Source organism: Gorilla gorilla, chromosome 17, assembly GCF_029281585.2.
Source record: "Gorilla gorilla gorilla isolate KB3781 chromosome 17, NHGRI_mGorGor1-v2.1_pri, whole genome shotgun sequence".
Taxonomy (NCBI): Eukaryota; Metazoa; Chordata; class Mammalia; order Primates; family Hominidae; genus Gorilla; species Gorilla gorilla.
Window position 1 is genome coordinate 83,298,102 of NC_073241.2, and position 18,229 is coordinate 83,316,330.

An 18,229-nucleotide genomic window follows, 5' to 3' on the forward strand; every position below is an offset into this window, starting at 1 on the left:
TCACTCAGCAGGAGCCAAAGAGGTCTTTTTGCCCTTTCTCAGACATATTACTCATCCTTCAGCCTCAAGACCTTTGCACTGGCTGTTACTCTCCAGAGTGCCCTTCTCTGACATATTGACATGGCTCACTCCTCCACTTCCTTCAAATCTTTGCTAAAATGTCATCTTGTATGTGAAACCTAGATTGTAATACCCTTCCCCATCATGCATAACAAATTCCCGTTATCTTGCTCTATTTTTTCCCCAGAACATTATGTTTTTGTAGTAAAGGCTTTGGATGCTCACCCATATCTGATTCTCTTCTCCTTTCAAGCATACAGAAGAATTAATCTTCCCTGCACCCCGAACCCACCACCATAGAAATGCAGACATGTGATTAATTCTGCCCAATGGGTCATCAGCAGCACTGACATGTGCCATTTCTACACCAAGATATTTAACTGTCAGTACAAGGCCTTCTAGTGATTTCTTCCACAACTGTAGTAATCACAAAGCTGACTTCATTTGCAGATTGAGATGCTGAAGATTAAAGCATTCCAGATTGTAAAAGCACTACAGAGATAAAAGTTTCCCTGGAGAGTCATCCAGACCTACAGCACATTTTTCATGGGTGATCAATTTTATGTGAGATTATGGGCTTGCTTGATACTGCAGCATAGTTTAGCCTATGTTGATGGGTGTATCTAATAGTACTTATTTTTATTGTTCATTTTTTCTTTAGTGTCCTTCTCATCCCACAAGAATGCATGGCATAATGCCAAGTGGTTGCATCTCTTTTGTTACCAGTCTCTCTCTAAACCCCTGAAACACTACCTGGCACATCTTAGATATTTATTAGATGAACAGAATGAAGTAATATATAATTTTAAAAAGCAGGCTAGGTGTTGCAGCTCAAATCCCAGCAGTTTAGGAGGCTGAGGGAGGAGGGTCAGTTGAGGCCAAGAGTTTGAGACCAATATGGGCAACATATCAAGACCCCAGTGCTACAAAAAATTTTTAAAAATTAGCCAGACATGGTGGTACATGCCTATAATCCCAGCTACTTGGGAGGCTGAGGTGGGAAGATTGCTTAAGCTCAGGAGTTTGAGGCTGCAGTGACCCAAGGTCTTACCACTGTATTCCAGCCTGGGGAGCAGAGTGAGACTATATCTATGTATTATATATTATATGTAAGTTTATATATATATTTAACACATATTAAATAAAATTTCACAAGTGTTGTGAAAGAGAAATACTCCACAGTATTAGTAGAGTGACCTCACCTATTCAGTGGATTAGCATAGTCTTCTCTAATGAAATGACTTTTAAGCCAAATTCTGAAAAAAATCAATAGTAGTGAGTTAGGTGATGAGAATTACGGAACCAGGAGGCACTGTCTTGCAAGGCTCTGAGCAATTACAACTTGGACCAGTGCTAGGAAGGAGTTACAGTGTCATGAGAGCCTATGATGGGAGGAATTGGCCCCTTCAGGGCAAACGACAGTGTAACAAAAGTCATTGGTAGGAAGGAAGCAAAAATAAAATTAGGAGAAGAAAAGTGAGATCATATACAATCAAGTAAATTTGAGGTACAATAATATGTTAACAATTATGCCAAGAATATAACAGCATATATTAAAGAATTTACAGAAGGCGTTATGGAAGAGTGAGTGAGAAATGAGCTGGAATTTTAGCTGCAGACGAGGATGAGAGAGCAAAAGAAAGCAGGATACCCCACTGCTCACTGGGGTCTGATGCTACGCAGAGCAAAGATCTCACATAAACACAGACACAGGAATGCCATTAGCACAGATGTAAAACCATGGGGAAACCAACGTAACTAGAATTGAAGGGAGCATTTTGAGGGCAAACTCCTATTGCAAAAGCAAATGGGATAGATAAGATGGGATCAGTTCCTTGGGAGCTGCTAATGCCTGGACTGAGAATATGATCAGAGCAGTGTGATGAAAAAAGTATTTAGGAAGATGACTCAGGCACCAGTGGCAGAACAGCCCAAAAGTTTTTAATGAGAGGGAAGTTGAATGGCCCAAACCACTGCTCCATCTAGCAAATATTTATCAAGCAACTACTATATACAATGTAAATAAGGCATTATTTTTAATGTCTAGAATATATTCCTTAATTTTCTGGTTCTGATATTTGTAATAAATGTGAATGTTTACACGTACAAATAATTACTCAGATGCCCTGTGAATGTCAGACTAAAACTGTAAATTGGGATCAGATTGACTTATATCAAAACCACTGGACAATTTAATTTCTACAGTCCCTTTACCTGGAGAGATGCTTACTTAGAATTCTTGTTTTGAATTAAGAAGGACACACAGTTTAGTTGCCTCTAGGTATTTGGGCCTTTTAGAGGTTATCTTTAGAAAGATTTGTTTTGGGAGAGGTCAGTTGGTCTACAGTTCCAGCTGAAAAGTTTTATGGCTAGAGCTAATTAGTTTCCTTAGTACTATTTTTGGCCCTTCTCTAATCTCTGTTAATAACAGGAAAATACACTGAAAATTGCTCCGAATCCACAAAGAAATAGGACAGTCATGATGCCTTAGTAGAAAGAAGCTACAAGAAGAAATAAGTCAGTTAAAAGGAACATATTAAAAACAAGTAAAATAATGTATGATCAATAATATGTAGTCTGAATATTGAAAACATTTTAGATGGATTATATTTCAGAAGATCATAAAATATCTTGACCCCTCCCACTTAGAAGTATCACAAAATTGCCCTACGATCATAAGTAATTCTCTTTCAAGTCTTCCAGAATGCCAAGATGATATATAGTTGCCATCAGTCAAATTGTCTGAGTGACGCTTTAAGTATATATATAAAGTAACACCTATAAATAATGAGACAATTTCAGAAAGAACTACATACTTATCTTTTTTTTGCTATAAGATGACCTATCAATTCACCCTTAAATGCTAATCCTGATGAAAGTCTTATTTTAAAGAATTTTTTGCAGATACATATCTTGAATACAGTATACACTGAATAGCAATAGAAATTATACACTCTAGGACAGTACGAAAACTAATGTGTCAAAGTTAACATTTCATAAGGTGTATTGAAAAAAATTGTATAGAGTTCTCTTAAGAAGATTCGGAGAATTCTGGTTCTGCCAATATGGAGTAGCCCATTCCTCCCAGGTCCTCCCTCTTGCAATTGAAAAACCCTGGATGTAACACAAGCATAGGAAGACTCTGAAAGGTGAAAACAGAGGCAGACAATCTAACAGCCTTAGGATTTGTGGAACTACATGGAAGCAAGTTCTCTGGGTTTCTGTATTGCTTCCTGTATGTTCCAGATAGGAGCTTACAGTTGCAGCAGCAGTGGATCTAGCATGCATCCTTCCCACCCACACCTCCTCCCAAAAGAAATAGACAGGGGTGATCAAATTCCCCCATTGGATGGTCTCTACATGGCCAGGCAGAGAGCTAATCTTGCATGTCCCAAACAGGAAGCAGGTGGTGTTTTTATTCCCCTGCCAGCATTGTGACCATGGAGCTGAGTAGGTAGCTGACCATAACCCTTCCCTGTTCAGCAGAAATAGGTGGTGGCCTGAGTTTCCCACCAGGAAGTGCCCATGTAGTCCAACGGCAAGCTGAGCCTCCATCTCCACCTGCTACTACAACTGTGATGAATCTTTAGGAACTCATGTGGAATGAAAAAAAAAAAAGCCACTCCCAAAAGGTTGCAACTCTGGGATTCCATTTATACAATAGTCTTAAAGTGACAAAATTACAGAAATGTAGGCTGCGCGCAGTGGTTCACACCTATAATCCTCACGCTTTGGGAGGCCAAGTGATCTGTAGATCACTTGAGGTCAGGAGTTCGAGACCAGCCTGGCCAACGAGGTGAAACCCCATCTTTACTAAAAATACAAAAAAGTTAGCCAGGCATGGTGGCAGGTGCCTGTAATCCCAGCTACTCAGGAGGCTGAGGCAGGAGAATCACCTGAACCCAGGAGGTGGAGGCTGTAGTGAGCTGAGATCACCCCACTGCACTCCAGCCTGGGCAACAGAGTAAGATTTCATCTCAAATGAATAAATTATATATATATAATTGTGTGTGTACACACACACACACACACACACACACGTATATACACATATAAACATACACACACACACACACACACACACACATATATTACAGAAATGTAGAAAAGATCAGCCAGGGCTCAGAGGTTGGGAAGCAGGGAAGGGGAAGGAGGAAGAAGCTATACAGCAAATGAGAGATCCTTGTGAGGATGGAAATGTCCTATATGAATGTCAGTATCTTGGCTGTGATACCGTATTATGTTTTTTGAAGAAGTTACCATTGGAGGAAACTTGAGAAAAGGGTACATGGAACCTCTATATTATTTCTTACAACTCTACATGAATCTGCAGTTATCTCAAAATTAAAAGCTTAAAAGGGATTTAATCAACAGGTATGAGATTATTCATTAAGGAATCTTCCAATTGTCAGATTAAACATTATTATTTTGTATTTTAATATAAAATTATTCAATTTCAATATAAAATTATTGTTTCTTAACCAAAATAGGAGAGGTAGTTATCTCCATTTTCTGGAGATTGGACTAAAAAATTTTTCTTCATCTAATAGACTGGATACCAAAATTCTATCACATTAGTATTCATTCAATCATTAAACATTTGTTAAGAACCAACTACGTACACTGCTCTAAGTTATAGGAATAAAGTAATGAATGAAACAAACTGAATACTTGCTCTCTGGTGCTTACCTTATGAGAGAAGTACTCTGTATTTCATTCATGTTGGTCAACTAGTTCTTTTTCACTATGCAATCAGATTAACTTTCTCTCAGGCCTTTGCCATGATATAAACCAATCATGCTGAAAGGTTGTGTTTCCTACCTACTACTTTGTTAGGTTGAAATACTTCTTTCTTCCTTTGCATCAGTAATCCTTAGTGAAATTAAAAGGATATCTGAAGATATAGTAAGGTAGGAAGCTGAAAGAATGTGAGTCACTTAGGATTTTACTGGAAAAGCTCTGTAAGCTGAAAATGTTTCCAGTAGGATCAGTTCTCACTGTTTGTGTGTTAATATCTATATCTATACATGGGATATAATGTGATGGAGGGAAACTAGAAGTAAAACTGAGACTCTTCTTACTGGCATTGATGATTTCAGTCTTTTCAGTGACCCATCTATGGCATCATTTTGAGTGTCACAAGGATAAAGTTTACATTAAAACACAAAGGGCTTTCAGAGGAAAAATTTAATTTCTAAAATAATGAAATTAGTTTTTTTAATAAACACTTGATTGCATTTTTTCCATAAATACACAAACACCTACCACAAGCACTATGAAGAATGCAAAGATATTGTATCATAGATACACCAATAAGCTCTTAAAGAACTTAGCCAAATCTGAAGTAGGGTATATATGGATACAGAACATGAAAAGATGGTTCATAAGGAACCAAATGGACTTGTCCTCCCATATGTGGTGTCCAGTATAGTTCCATGATCCATGACATAAACCCCATGAGACTATAAAGATCAAAAAATATGAAAGTCAGAAACACAAATATGGAGGCACAGTGAGCTTTGCAAATAGCCCTAAAACAGCAGCTTTTTTATGACATGTATTTACATGTGGTTTGCCATTTTATGCATGTCCTTGATAAGAACAATATGATTGCATGCTTCATTACCATTCAAGTACCAACTGGAGGCTTCACAGATTCTACCACTTTGTATACAGACAGCATAAACAGAAGAAATACTTAAACTTTTCTATTTCACGTTGCGGCCATAAAAACAGATTGTTTATCCAGCTGAACTCTTTCATGTGAGACACAAGAGCACTATAACCAAATACCGAAACTCAATGGCAGGGCCCAACTCTTCCTAGAAATACAGTAATGAACCAAGAAGCAAGTGGTCTTAAACTCAGTTTGGCTTTTCCACTAGATAAAGTAGCCATCATACTAACTAAGTACGTAATCTTTATCTTGACTCTCCTGCAGTGAGGTTTTTTGTTGTTGTTGTTGTTGTTTTGTCTTTTTAAGACCAAGTTTCGCTTTTGTCACCCAGGCTGGAGTGCAATGGCGTGATCTCAACTCAATGCAACTTCTGCCTCCCGGGTTCAAGTGATTCTCTTCTCATGTCTCAGCTTCCCGGAGTAGCTGGGATTACAGGTGCACGCCACCACACCCAGCTAATTTTTATATTTTTAGTAGAGATGAGGTATCACCACGTTGGCCAGGCTGGTCTCAACTCCTGACCTCAGGTGATCCACCCGCCTCAGCCTCCCAAAGTGCTGGGATTACAGGCATGAACCACGGTGCCTGGCTTGCAGTGAGGATCTTTAACAGTTATCCAGATCCACCCCAGGTGTCCATTTTAGCAGTAATACTTTACCCCCTTTACAGTTAATCATGCACATAACAAAAGTTGCAGATAGATCAATGGAATTCATAAATGCCCTAACTCCAGGAATTAAGAGAAAATTTAACTTGGTATTTTGAATTCCCACTCAATTCAGTTAATTCAGAAATGCCTGGGCTGGGCACAGTGGCTCACGCCTGTAATCCTAGCACTTTGGGAGACTGAGGAGGGCAGGTCACGAGGTCAGGAGATCGAGACCATCCTGGCTAACATGGTGAAACCTCGTCTCTACTAAAAAATACAAAAAACTAGCTGGTCGTGGTGGCGGGTGACTATGCTCCCAGCTACTCAAGGGCTGAGGCAGGAGAATGGCGTGAACCTGGGAGGCGCAGCTTACAGTGAACCGAGATCGCGCCACTGCACTCCAGCCTGGGCTATAGAGCAAGACTCCGTCTCAAAAAAAAAAAAGAAGAAAGAAAAGAAAAGAAAGAATACCTGGAAGTAAAAACAATGAAACCAAGTACAAGTTGTACTGGAAAAAAACACCATAAACATAATACTATTCCATGTGCAAAATATCCATGTGCAAAATATATTATAGTCATACCCATTTTGACAAAACATTCATCCATGCATTTTAACACATCTCTCAAACTACGTCATCCAGCTCAGTGTCTCTGATTTAAGAATAGTATATCAAGTAAAGCCACTCAGACGTATTTAGCACTACTTTGATAACAGTCCATTAAAACTATTCGTAACTCTCTGTCTCTGTGGTAAATTAGATCTTGGATCACCTTAATGCCAGAACTGCTGTGGTCAGCACCATTAGAATGAACACATAGAGGCAGCCTGTGCTTCATCTGAAAACTCTGCTCCTTTGTCTTATTTGAAATTACATCCTTCATCCCAAGACCTGAAAGGGCTCGAGTTGTTGGGTAAAGCAAACATCTCTGTCCTCTCTCAGACTGCTGCTGCCAGGCATCAGCAGGAAGGACTTTTGCAGCCTAAAAAGGAGAATTTGGCCCGTCAGTTTAAATGACCTCTGAGCTATGTTATTTGATGGCAACCAAGAGAGTACAGTGAAATGTAACATGTAGGATTTTACAAGAAAGGAGGGCCAGGGTGGGTTTTGTTCCTCTTCTCAGATAAATTTGGTCCGTCGGTTATTCTGTGGAAAAGGTACTCACTCTCCTCCAAGGTCACTTGGATAGGAACCACAGATTTCTAGGAAAGCTATGTTATTAAATTGGCTACTTACACATAAAAGGAAGATCACATGGCAGAATTTAGCCCAGGATGTTCTGGGCTGGGAATAAAACAATCCTTTGGTAGGGAATCCCAGTGCTAACTAAATATTCCCAAGATCTGAGAACATGAAAAGCAGGGTACTATACGGGAGTTAGGGGAAATTGCAGGGCTAACAAATTCATGGAATGACTCATGGCAAAGTATTTGCGCAAACTGTTTGCAATGAAACCACCTAGGGAACATCAGGGCTATTTCACTAGATAGAGGCCACTGGTTTTGACTCACCGTGAAAAAATCCAAGATCTATTTGTGACAACTTGGATGAACCTAGAGGACATCACATTTAGTGAGGTAAGTCAGGCACAGAAAGACAAATACCACCTCATCTCATATGTCAAATCTAAAAAGGCCAAATTCAAAGCAGAGAGTAAAATGATGGTTACCAGTAGGGCTGGGGAGGTGCTGGTCAAAGTGTACAAAAACTTCAATTAGAGAGGAGAAATTTGTTCAAGAGATGTACTGTACAATGTGGTGGCTACTAATAACTATGTGTTTTTTTGTTTGTTTGTTTTTGAGATGGAGACTTGCTCTGTCGCCCAGGCTGGAGTGCAGTGCTGTGATCTTGGCTCACTGCAGCCTCCACCTCCCGGGTTCCAGCAATTTTCCTGCCTCAGCCTCCCCATTAGCTGGAATTATAAGCACATGCCACCATGCCCAGCTAATTTTTATATTTCTAGTAGAGACGAGGTTTTTCCATGTTGGCCAGACTGGTCTCGAACTCCTGACCTCAGGTGATCCGCCCATCTTGGCCTCCCAAAGTGCTGGGATTACAGGCATGAGTCACCGCCCCTGACCATAACTATGCATTCTTGAAAATCACTGAGTATAAACTAAGTTTTCTTATCACACAAAAAAAGAAATATGTGAAGTAGTACCGATGTAATTAGCTCAATTTAGCCATTCCAGTGTATACATATTCCAAAACATGTTGTACATAACATAAAATTGTCAATTCTAAAATAATTAAGAAAAGAAAAAAAATCTAAGATCTGAGCTGCCTGAATCCCAGGATACAATGATAAGGAGAGGATACATTGGCTTAGAAACCACTTAGTTTGCCAGCAGCAATGGAAGAGGATTCCCTTGATCCAGAAAAATGGGTCAGGTTATATAGAGACACAGACTCATTAGAGGTACGATACTTCTTCAAAGTATCGTACAAAAGTCCCTCCTAATGATCTAGCTTTAACTTCACTGCCTCAGACCTATACTGAGGTAATGAACTTAAAGCTAGATCATTAGGAGGGACTTTAATACAGCCCGACTAGTGTCCTTACAAAAATGGGAATTTGGACACAGATATAGACATGCATAGAAGGAAGATGTAAAGAGACACAGTATAGGGAGGAGACAGTCATCTACAAGATAGGGGATGAAGGGAGAGGCTTGGAACAGATGCCTCCCTCATAGCCCCGGAAGGAACTAACCCTGCCAACACTTTGATTTCAGACTTCTGGCCTTCAGATCTGTGAGAAAAAATTTCTATTGTTTTAAGTCATCCAGTTTGCAGTACTTTGTTATGGCCACCCCAACAAACTAATACACCTGCAAACCATGCAGATGTTTATATAGAAAAAGTCATCATTCTCTCTCACCTTGACCATTTCCTGCCCTTTGGGTAACTGATATTAGCATTGTGGAGTATATCTATTCACACCTTTTTCCATACACATGATTTTTACTGGTTCATTTTTAATTAAATTATGATAGCACTTTGCAATGTACTTTTTTATCCATCTTCCAGATGGACTTATTATAACTCTCACTCGTTAATTGCTATGTGATATTCAATCTTATGTATCACTCTTCTGCTGGTTAACAATCAGGTTATTTCAGGTTATATGGCATCACACAAAAAATGCTGTGATAAACATCCCTGGACATATGTTTTCAATTTTAAAGCATAGATTTCTTAAATTAGAATTTCTCATTCAAGAATTATGTGCATTTCCTATTCTTCAATGCCCACCCCCACCAATGTATCAAAATATTTCTCAGCTAACAGTGCACATAAATTTCATAAACCTACTTGATTATGTTTCAAAAGCCTGTTTAAAGAGAATGATAATCACAAAGAATCTGATTAGTCCCTTAGATGGAGGTCTTTGTTGCGTTCTGGTAGATGAGGAAAAATATAAGTCATGAACACTATTTTCATCCACGCAGAAATAGAGTCCCTTCACAAATCCCTTTTTCCTGGATTTTGTTTTTGTTTGTTTCTTGAGATGGAGTCTCGCACTCTTTCCTGGGCTGGAGTGCTGTGGCGCAATCTCGGCTCACTGCAACCTCCGCCTCCCGGGTTTAAGTGATTCTCCTGCCTCAGCCTCCTGAGTAGCTGGGATTACAGGTGCATGCCACCACATCCAGCTAATTTTTTGTATTTTTAGTAGAGACAGGGTTTCACCATGTTGACCAGGCTGGACTCAAACTGCTGACCTCTGGATTCACCCGCCTCAGCCTCCCAAAATGCTGGGATTACAGGCGTGAGCCACCGCGCCCCACCCCTTTTTCCTGTTTTTAATGGAATGTGTCCCATACAAACCATTGGTTTCCATGAATGTCCATTTTTATTACTTCTTTATGCATTTAAGGCAACCTAGAAATGCCAGTGCCAAAGCCCAAACTGAAGCTAACAGATGCTAGCCAGTGATTCTTTCAACTACAGAGTAATTTCCTGGTTCTAGCAAAAAGCATGGCAAGGTCTCTGTTCCCCTCAATCCACTCTCAATTAACAGAAGAAGCTTTAGAACCTTGTGAAGAAGTGGGAATGCCCAGATATTTCACCTGCAATGGACTCTACTGGTGATTTCGGGGGAGAGCTGGCAGGAAGTAGAACACAGCCTGTGGAGATTTTGAGCACGTACTATGATTCCGAAGCCATTATTGAGGCAACTTTGCTGAAGTCAGGGCTCCTGGGAGAAAGGGACATGCATAGAGCATTTCTATTGCTGAGCAAATTGGCCATGACTTACTATGCAGATCTTCAGGAAAATGAATGAATAATGTTGAGCTTGAAAAATGCACTGGGCTTGCAAATGCTTTTGTCATGTCAACACAACTGAGATTGGCACCTCAAGAAGAGTGGCTCATCCCTGACAGATCACTCATGTGTTCCTCTAAAAAATGAGAATTTAGGATGAGGCTCAATCATAAATTATTCATTTGGGTTTTTTTTTTTTTTCATTTTATTTCAGAACATTCTCCTGGTCATGTCTTAAGTGAATTTCTCCCTGGTCCCATCATTTACAAATGCAGACAATTCTCAGTAAAGGAGCCAGATCTTAAGCAAGGAGCCACAGGACTTCCCCTCCCTTAAGAGAAGTCACTCTAGCCCTCAGTTGCTGCCCTCAATTGCTACCCGCTTTCTAGGCCAGTAATAGCTGCAGCCCAATTAAGGCTGTAAAGGTGAACCTTATTAACATTTTAAAAATAAAGCCATCTTCACCTAAACTTGGTAAGATCAAGTATTTTTCTTTTACCACCATCAAACCTCAAACACACCAAGATTTTCCTCTGTGAAATCACTGCATGTTTTATATGCTATATTTATGTCTCATTGTAAAGCATTCATTGGTTTATAGACCTTGGGTCCTCAAGGAAACATCACAAATCCTTATTATACTTCTTGGTATTAAATTTGGTGTTAGAATCTGATTTATCTGCCAGCCTAACTCACATGTAAACAGACATCTCTCTCAAAGCTTCTTCAAATTCAATAACCCCCCCACCACCACCAAAAATAGTTCATGCTAAAGCTCTAGCCTTGAAGTTCACTGCAGTTACGTTGTCAATGTGTAAGGATAATGATAAACAAATTGTACTTAGTTCTTTCCTCATTATGTTCACTTTTCCTTACACACACACCCCCATACACAGACAAGGGACCAGAAAAGTGTAATTTTGAAGGCCTTTTAAAGACAAGTATTGGTAGGCTTTCTAAGTGAATACAGTAATCTTCTTTAAATGAAGGAATGAATCAATCACCACGAGGTGACTGTGAAGTCCAATAAACAGGGCAATAAATAATGATCATCTAATGAATGCAGATTAAGGACTCAGCCCAAGGACATTCCTCCTTGTAAGTTATCACCTTTCCAAGGAATGCAAATATTAAAAAATCTTCATATAAGTTTATATTGCGATTTGCTTTCTAATTGCCACATAAGATTGTTCTGATGGGAACTTATATAGAAAATTTAATCATTTGAGTATCTTTTAAGAGAATCTGATTATATGTAAAGTTTTTTGCAGATGTCATCCTCCTGGTTGTTCCTTTTAGTGATCGTAAATAGCATAGCATTGCCAACTACAAAATTACAGAAGAAACCCTTTCCTCCTTTGACATTTTCAAAATACTGAAATATTTAAGTAGATGTTTAATAAGTATGATTATGTACTACTGAATATATTTCTAATGTGAAATGCACATTATATGTATGAAAAGCCAATCAGAACTTAATTCTGATTCAAGTTAGTAAAATGTTATTGTGTTCCTATGATGTGCAAAGCATAATGCTAATAAGGAAGAGAGTAAAAGATATGGGATGGCCCCTGCCCTCAAGGAACTTCCAAGTCAACTTACCTTTTTCTCTTTTTTTTTTTTTAATTTGAGACAGAGTCTCACTCTATCACCCAGGCTGGAGTGCAGTGGTGCAATCTCAACTCACAACTCACTGCAGCCTCCGCCTCTCAGGTTCAAGCAATTCTCCTGCCTCACCCTCCCAAGTAGCTGGGATTACAAGTGCCCACCACCATGACTGGCTAATTTTTTGTATTTTTAGTAGAGACAAGGTTTCACCATGTTGGCCAGGCTGGTCTCGACTCCTGACCTCAGGTGCTCCACCCACCTTGGCCTCCCTAAGTGCTGGGATTACAGGCATGAGCCACCGTGCCCAGCCACCTTTTTCTGTTACGTGAACTAAATGGTCTTTAGTTTTCAAAGTAGAAAGAAATTTTGAACAATAGTTTCTATATCAAGGGTCCTTATAAATCACATGTGTAGTTCTCATGCTCAAGAATGAGAAAAGCCACTGAAAACAAACCACATATTTTTTAGATAAATACACACCAGTTGTGGGGGTTGTCCAGATCAACCAAAATACTTTTGAAAATCAAGATAGGATAGCATATTTAGAAAGTATATCATATTTAGATTATTATTTAATCTTTATTTTGGTTGGATCTGAACAGTATTTTGAAATTATTCTAGAAATAATGCAAGGAAAGAATCTAGTGTAATTTTATTCATAAAAATCAAGAAAGCTACTGATTTTGCACATAAGTCAAAAACAAAGTACAGGTGAAAAATATGGTTAAATTATAGAATATTAAACATCACTAAATTTCTGTTGTGGGTTTGTTCTGAAATATTTTTCAACAAGTTGTATAACATCTCTGTACAGTAAATTAAGGATTACCTTGTAAAAATTTGAAATTATGAAGTCAATTATTAAAATATTATTTCAGAATATTTTAATAGATGAACTAAAGACTTATTCAAATAAGGTGGTTATAAGTTACTTTCTATGTTTGCAGAATTTCCAAAGCCTTTGAATCCTGTAGGTTTGTAGAATTCTATCTTTTGACATCTTGAAAAAAGATAACTGAAAAATATGGTTCAGCAGATTTGAAACTGCCTGCACAACAGTTCCCAAACAGTATTGATTACTAGATCAATTTCAAACTAATGGGTGGTTGTCAATTTTATGCTAAAGAAATCTGCCCTTGGTTCTGTTCAAATATTAAGAGTGACTTCGATGAGGACATGGATAATCTTTACCAAACCCATAGATGACAAAGGTGATGCAGATGGCAACTCTGCAGGTTGATCAAGTAGAGTCAGTTGGTCTCAATAGGATGAATGATGTATTGGATTACATGAAAATGAATACGATAAATGTATAAATCTGGCACATGAGTTTATAAAAATGTATGAGTATAGAAGAGCAATGGTACAGCAACTGTAGTACACCCTCATAGATTGCAATTCCAATACAAAAGCAGGTGAGGTGTCAGTAGGAACTAATATTTACTGAATGACTTAAGCTCCTAACCACAGGCATCAGAGAGTCCCAAGCATTGATATTATTCCCATTTTATAGAGAAACAGACATAAAATAATTTCCCCTATGTCCTACAGACTATAAAAGGTGAATCTGGAATTTGAATCTAGAGCAATCTTTCTGTAAAGCCCTGCTTTTATCAAGCCATTATCATGTAAACAGTGTAATAAAGATACTGCAATAACTAATGCAATCCTGGATTACTATATTAGTTCGTTTCCACACTGCTGATAAAGACATACCTGAAACTGGGAACAAAAAGAGGCTTAATTGGACTTAGTTTCACATGGCTGGGGAGGCCTCAGAATCATGGCAGGAGGCAAAATGCACTTCTTACATGGCGGCATCAAGAGAAAAATGAGGAAGAAGCAAAAGCGGGAACCCCTGTTGAACCCATGAGATCTTGTGAGACTTATTCACTATCATGAGAATAGCACAGGAAAGACAGGTCCCCATTCAATTATCCCCCCAGGGTCTCTCCCACAACATGTGGGAATTGTGGGAGATACAATTCAAGTTGAGATTTGGGTGGGAACACAGCCAAAACCTTATCAGTTACATTAGCAGAAGTAGAAGGCAAAAAAAAAGAAATAGTAGTCTTTCTCTAGTTTACATTAAGTCAGATGTTTATGGAAATCTAATGTAAAGATTAACACATATACACATTCATCAAGATGAAAAGAGAAAAACAAATACGAGGGTATTTATACAATGAAATACTACTCATCACTAATAAGGAACAAACTACTGATAAAACAACATAGGTGATCTAAAAAAAAATAAAAGTTGAGCAAAAGAGTGTGCGCTGTTTAATTCCACTAGTATGAAGTCCATGAAAAGGCCTAACTCGTCTATGCTGATAGAACAGTAGCTCCCTCTGGGAAGGTTGCCTGGAAAGGAGCATAGGGAATTTTCTGGAATGATGAAATGTTTTATATCTTGATTGAGATGGTAGTTACAGAAGTATATACTATTGTCAAATGTATCAAACTATACACTTAAGATTTGTGCATTCTATTATATGGAAGATATACCTCAAGTCAAAGAAAAAGTAATGTATAGAAACTAGAGACTATGGTACTATGACAGTGAAGTATCAAGAAATCATGACCTATGTGAAACATGCAATCTAAGAAATACTATTTGCAAACATTTACTTTATTAGCAAGAAGTCCAGGAAAAGGGAGATAGAATGAGGTATAATAATGATGTTTAAAATTATACCCTAAGAGAAAAAGAATAGACATAAGTACTTTTTAGGGAGTGTAATTAGGATGAATAAGCAGACATTTTACCTCAGTCTAAAAATTGTCCATACTCAAAGCAGTTCAAACATGAAATTATCTGCCTATGAAGTTGTAAATTCCCCACTGTTCCAAGTGCCAGGCAGAGCCATACAGCCTCCTATCATAATGTTCATAGAGGATACTTGGAACCTAAAGCAGTTCTCGCCAGTGCTGACACTATGCAGCTATGTCCTGAAACACACCTTGAGCCTCCATGGATGAAGCTCACATACTAAATGGCATCCAGACTCTCAACCCCACTCTCAATCTACTCATAACCCTTGGGACACACAAACCCTGGGTCCACAAACCCATGTGCCAGTGATTAGCAGAAGCAGCCTCTACCCAACTTCTACTCCAACCCTACCACATGCTCTAATGTCAGATTCTAAAAAACAGTGGTTGAAAAAAAAATACACTTTCATGTTTGGAGCACTTCTTAATAAAGAATATTTTGGTTCACCAAAGATTAAGTTATTTAACTTTATCTATTAATGAGGGTTACTAAATATCTAGCATGCTCTGAACACTGGAAATATAAGCAAAAAAAGACAACAGTCCCCATTTGGTGGAGCTTACATTCTTGGTTGACATCAAGTGGATTAGGACAGGAACATCTCTGTTCTTTGGACCTATCCCTAGCGTAACTCTGCTGTACATGTAAGAGGGTGATGAATAAATACCCATTAACTTAACTTGATATGAGAAACCAACAGAGCAGGAATATATAAAAGCCTCATTGGGGAGACAGGGCTTATCCAAGATTTAGACATGGTATTTTGCTACTCAGCTCAGCAAAAATCTGTTAGATGTCAGATGTTGACAAAATACTCATTTTCACCATCGTTCTTACACCTCAATAATAAGCCAATACACTGTGACTCAATGGATTTACTCTGAATTTACAATTTGGTTAATGCTACCCCCCAGAGTGACTCCAAGAGCCTTAGTAGAGCTTAACAAAATTGACTTCAATAAAATAAAAGGAGTGATGTTGCTGAGCTATGTCCAATAAATCACAGAGTCTATTAGCTGACATTAATTTATAATTTCAGGCACAGCAATAAAATTATTCACAATGCCTACCTTTAAATTGGATGAGAAGCCCAGGTAGCAAATTCTGAATGCAGCAAATCCTTCTAGAATAAAAACAGAAAACAGTCTCTATGGCAATAGCTTTGGGAAGTTGCCTTTAACCTCACCTAATGAGCCAACAAAATGTTTTAAGTGTACACTTAAATGTACAATTCAAGAAGTTAAATTGGCTAGACCCACATTTTAAGACCTGCTGAAACACTAGCTGCAAACTTTACAGATTGACTCTCCAAGGAAAATTAGGTATTTGCTATACACGCATCAGAGGCGAAAAGTTCAAAGGAAATTGTGTATAAATTACACATATATAAGGATGAGAATTAACAATTCTGTTAGTTCTGTCTATGTACTTCCTCCATGTGTAATCTTTTCCTCTTCTAGTCGCTTATCTGTAAACCTTTTTTTGGTCTCTAGCTACTGCCCACCACACACAGTCATATTAAATTTTCAATGGAAAAAGATAAAACACATTTCCTCAAAGGTCTAAAGTCATCAGGAAGGAGTGGGCAGGTGTGTCTTCAAATCAGTACATTCATACATTTGGGAAAGCATAGAGGGGAGAAGGAAGAGGAAAATCATGTAAAAAAAAAAAACTGCTCTAAAGGTGATCCTACTGAGTAAGGAGCTGTGTCAAAAACTAGAAGCACTATACCAAAGGGCATAGTGGCAATTCGCCAGAAGGGAAAATGGTGGGAAGGAGGCACTGCAGCAGAAAACAGCTTGGAAAGTATTGAAAACTGCTATCTACTTGATATTTGAGAAACCTCACATTTGGGTAGTTTAGTGCAACGTAGCTAAATGTTTAAACTAAACCTCACAGTGGTCAGAGGAATAAAAACAAGGTGATAAAACCTTTTTCTAAGAGTAGGCATAAGAGGTGATAAAACTGTTTCCTAAGAGTAGACATAAGAATAACTTTATTTGGCCAGCACTTTGGGAGGCAGAGATGGGCAGATCACTTGATGTCAGGACTTTGAGACCAGCCTGGCCAACATGGTGAAACCCCATCTCTACTAAAAATACAAAAATCAGCCGGGCTTGGTGGCAGGCACATCTAATTCCAGATACTCGGGAGGCTGAGGCAAGAGAATCGCTTGAACCTGGGAGTGAGAGGTGGCAGTGAGCCGAGATCGCGCCACCGCACTCCAGCCTGGGCGACAGTGAGACTTCGTCTCAAAAAATAAAAAAATAAAAAATAAAAATAAATTAAAAAAAGGAATAACTTTATTCACCTTTGGCAACTTTTCCTAAGTCACCTCATGTCATCTATGTTAATCTGTATTACACCCAGGGAATCCAAGAAAGTGAAATCGCTGTAGGGAAATGTCACCAGCCCCATAGGCTTCCCCTGGGCAGGGGATATTCTGAAAATGGGATTATCAGTGACTGTCTACTTCCAATATTAACATTAGTTTCAAAAGGCGAAAACTTGTAAATAGAAATTCTGGAATAGATAGTAACATATATGTATTTATATAGAAAAGGAAGATGCATGATGAAAAATATAAAGATAACTCAGTACCTATAAATAAATACTTAAGAGGGAAGAAACGGGAATATGACTAAAAAGACAATGAATTAGAACTTTTAACTCAATAAGTCACTTTTCTAGAAGGACAAAAAAATAAATCACTGCCACACTTAATGACTTTTCACATTCTGAGGAAGACAGGAGTTTAAATGTAATTTGATACATATATGAATGTTATGTGTAAGTCACTAGGCTAGGTGCCATAAGGACTTATAGAGATTTTAAATATAAAATGGCCAGGCACGGTGGCCCACGCCTGTAATCCCAGCACTTTGGGATGCTGAGGCAGGTGGATCATTTGGTCAGGAGATCAAGACCATCCTGGCTAACACAGTGAAACCCTGTCTCTGCTAAAAAATAAAATACAAAAATTTAGCTGGGCAAGGTCACACGTGCCTTAGTCCCAGCTACTCAGCAGGCTGAGGCAGGAGAATCACTTGAGCCCAGAAGGCAGAAGTTGCTGTGAGCAGAGATCGCGCCACTGCACTCCAGCCTGGGCGACACAGCGAGACTGTCTCAAAATAAATCTTGGATTTTGCAAGATGGCAGGGGAAATTAGCCACACAGATAGATCCCACTTTA

General features: G+C 38.6%; 1 long non-coding RNA gene across 1 annotated transcript in view; it reads right to left on the reverse strand.

Moving 5' to 3' along the window:
• Nucleotides 1–18,229, reverse strand: part of LOC134757400 (uncharacterized) — a 121,917-nt gene that overhangs the window by 86,687 nt on the left and 17,001 nt on the right. Inside the window, exon 3 of the long non-coding RNA XR_010131288.1 lies at nt 16,108–16,160. This is a non-coding gene — a long non-coding RNA (uncharacterized lncRNA). The remainder of the gene's footprint in view (nt 1–16,107; nt 16,161–18,229) is intronic.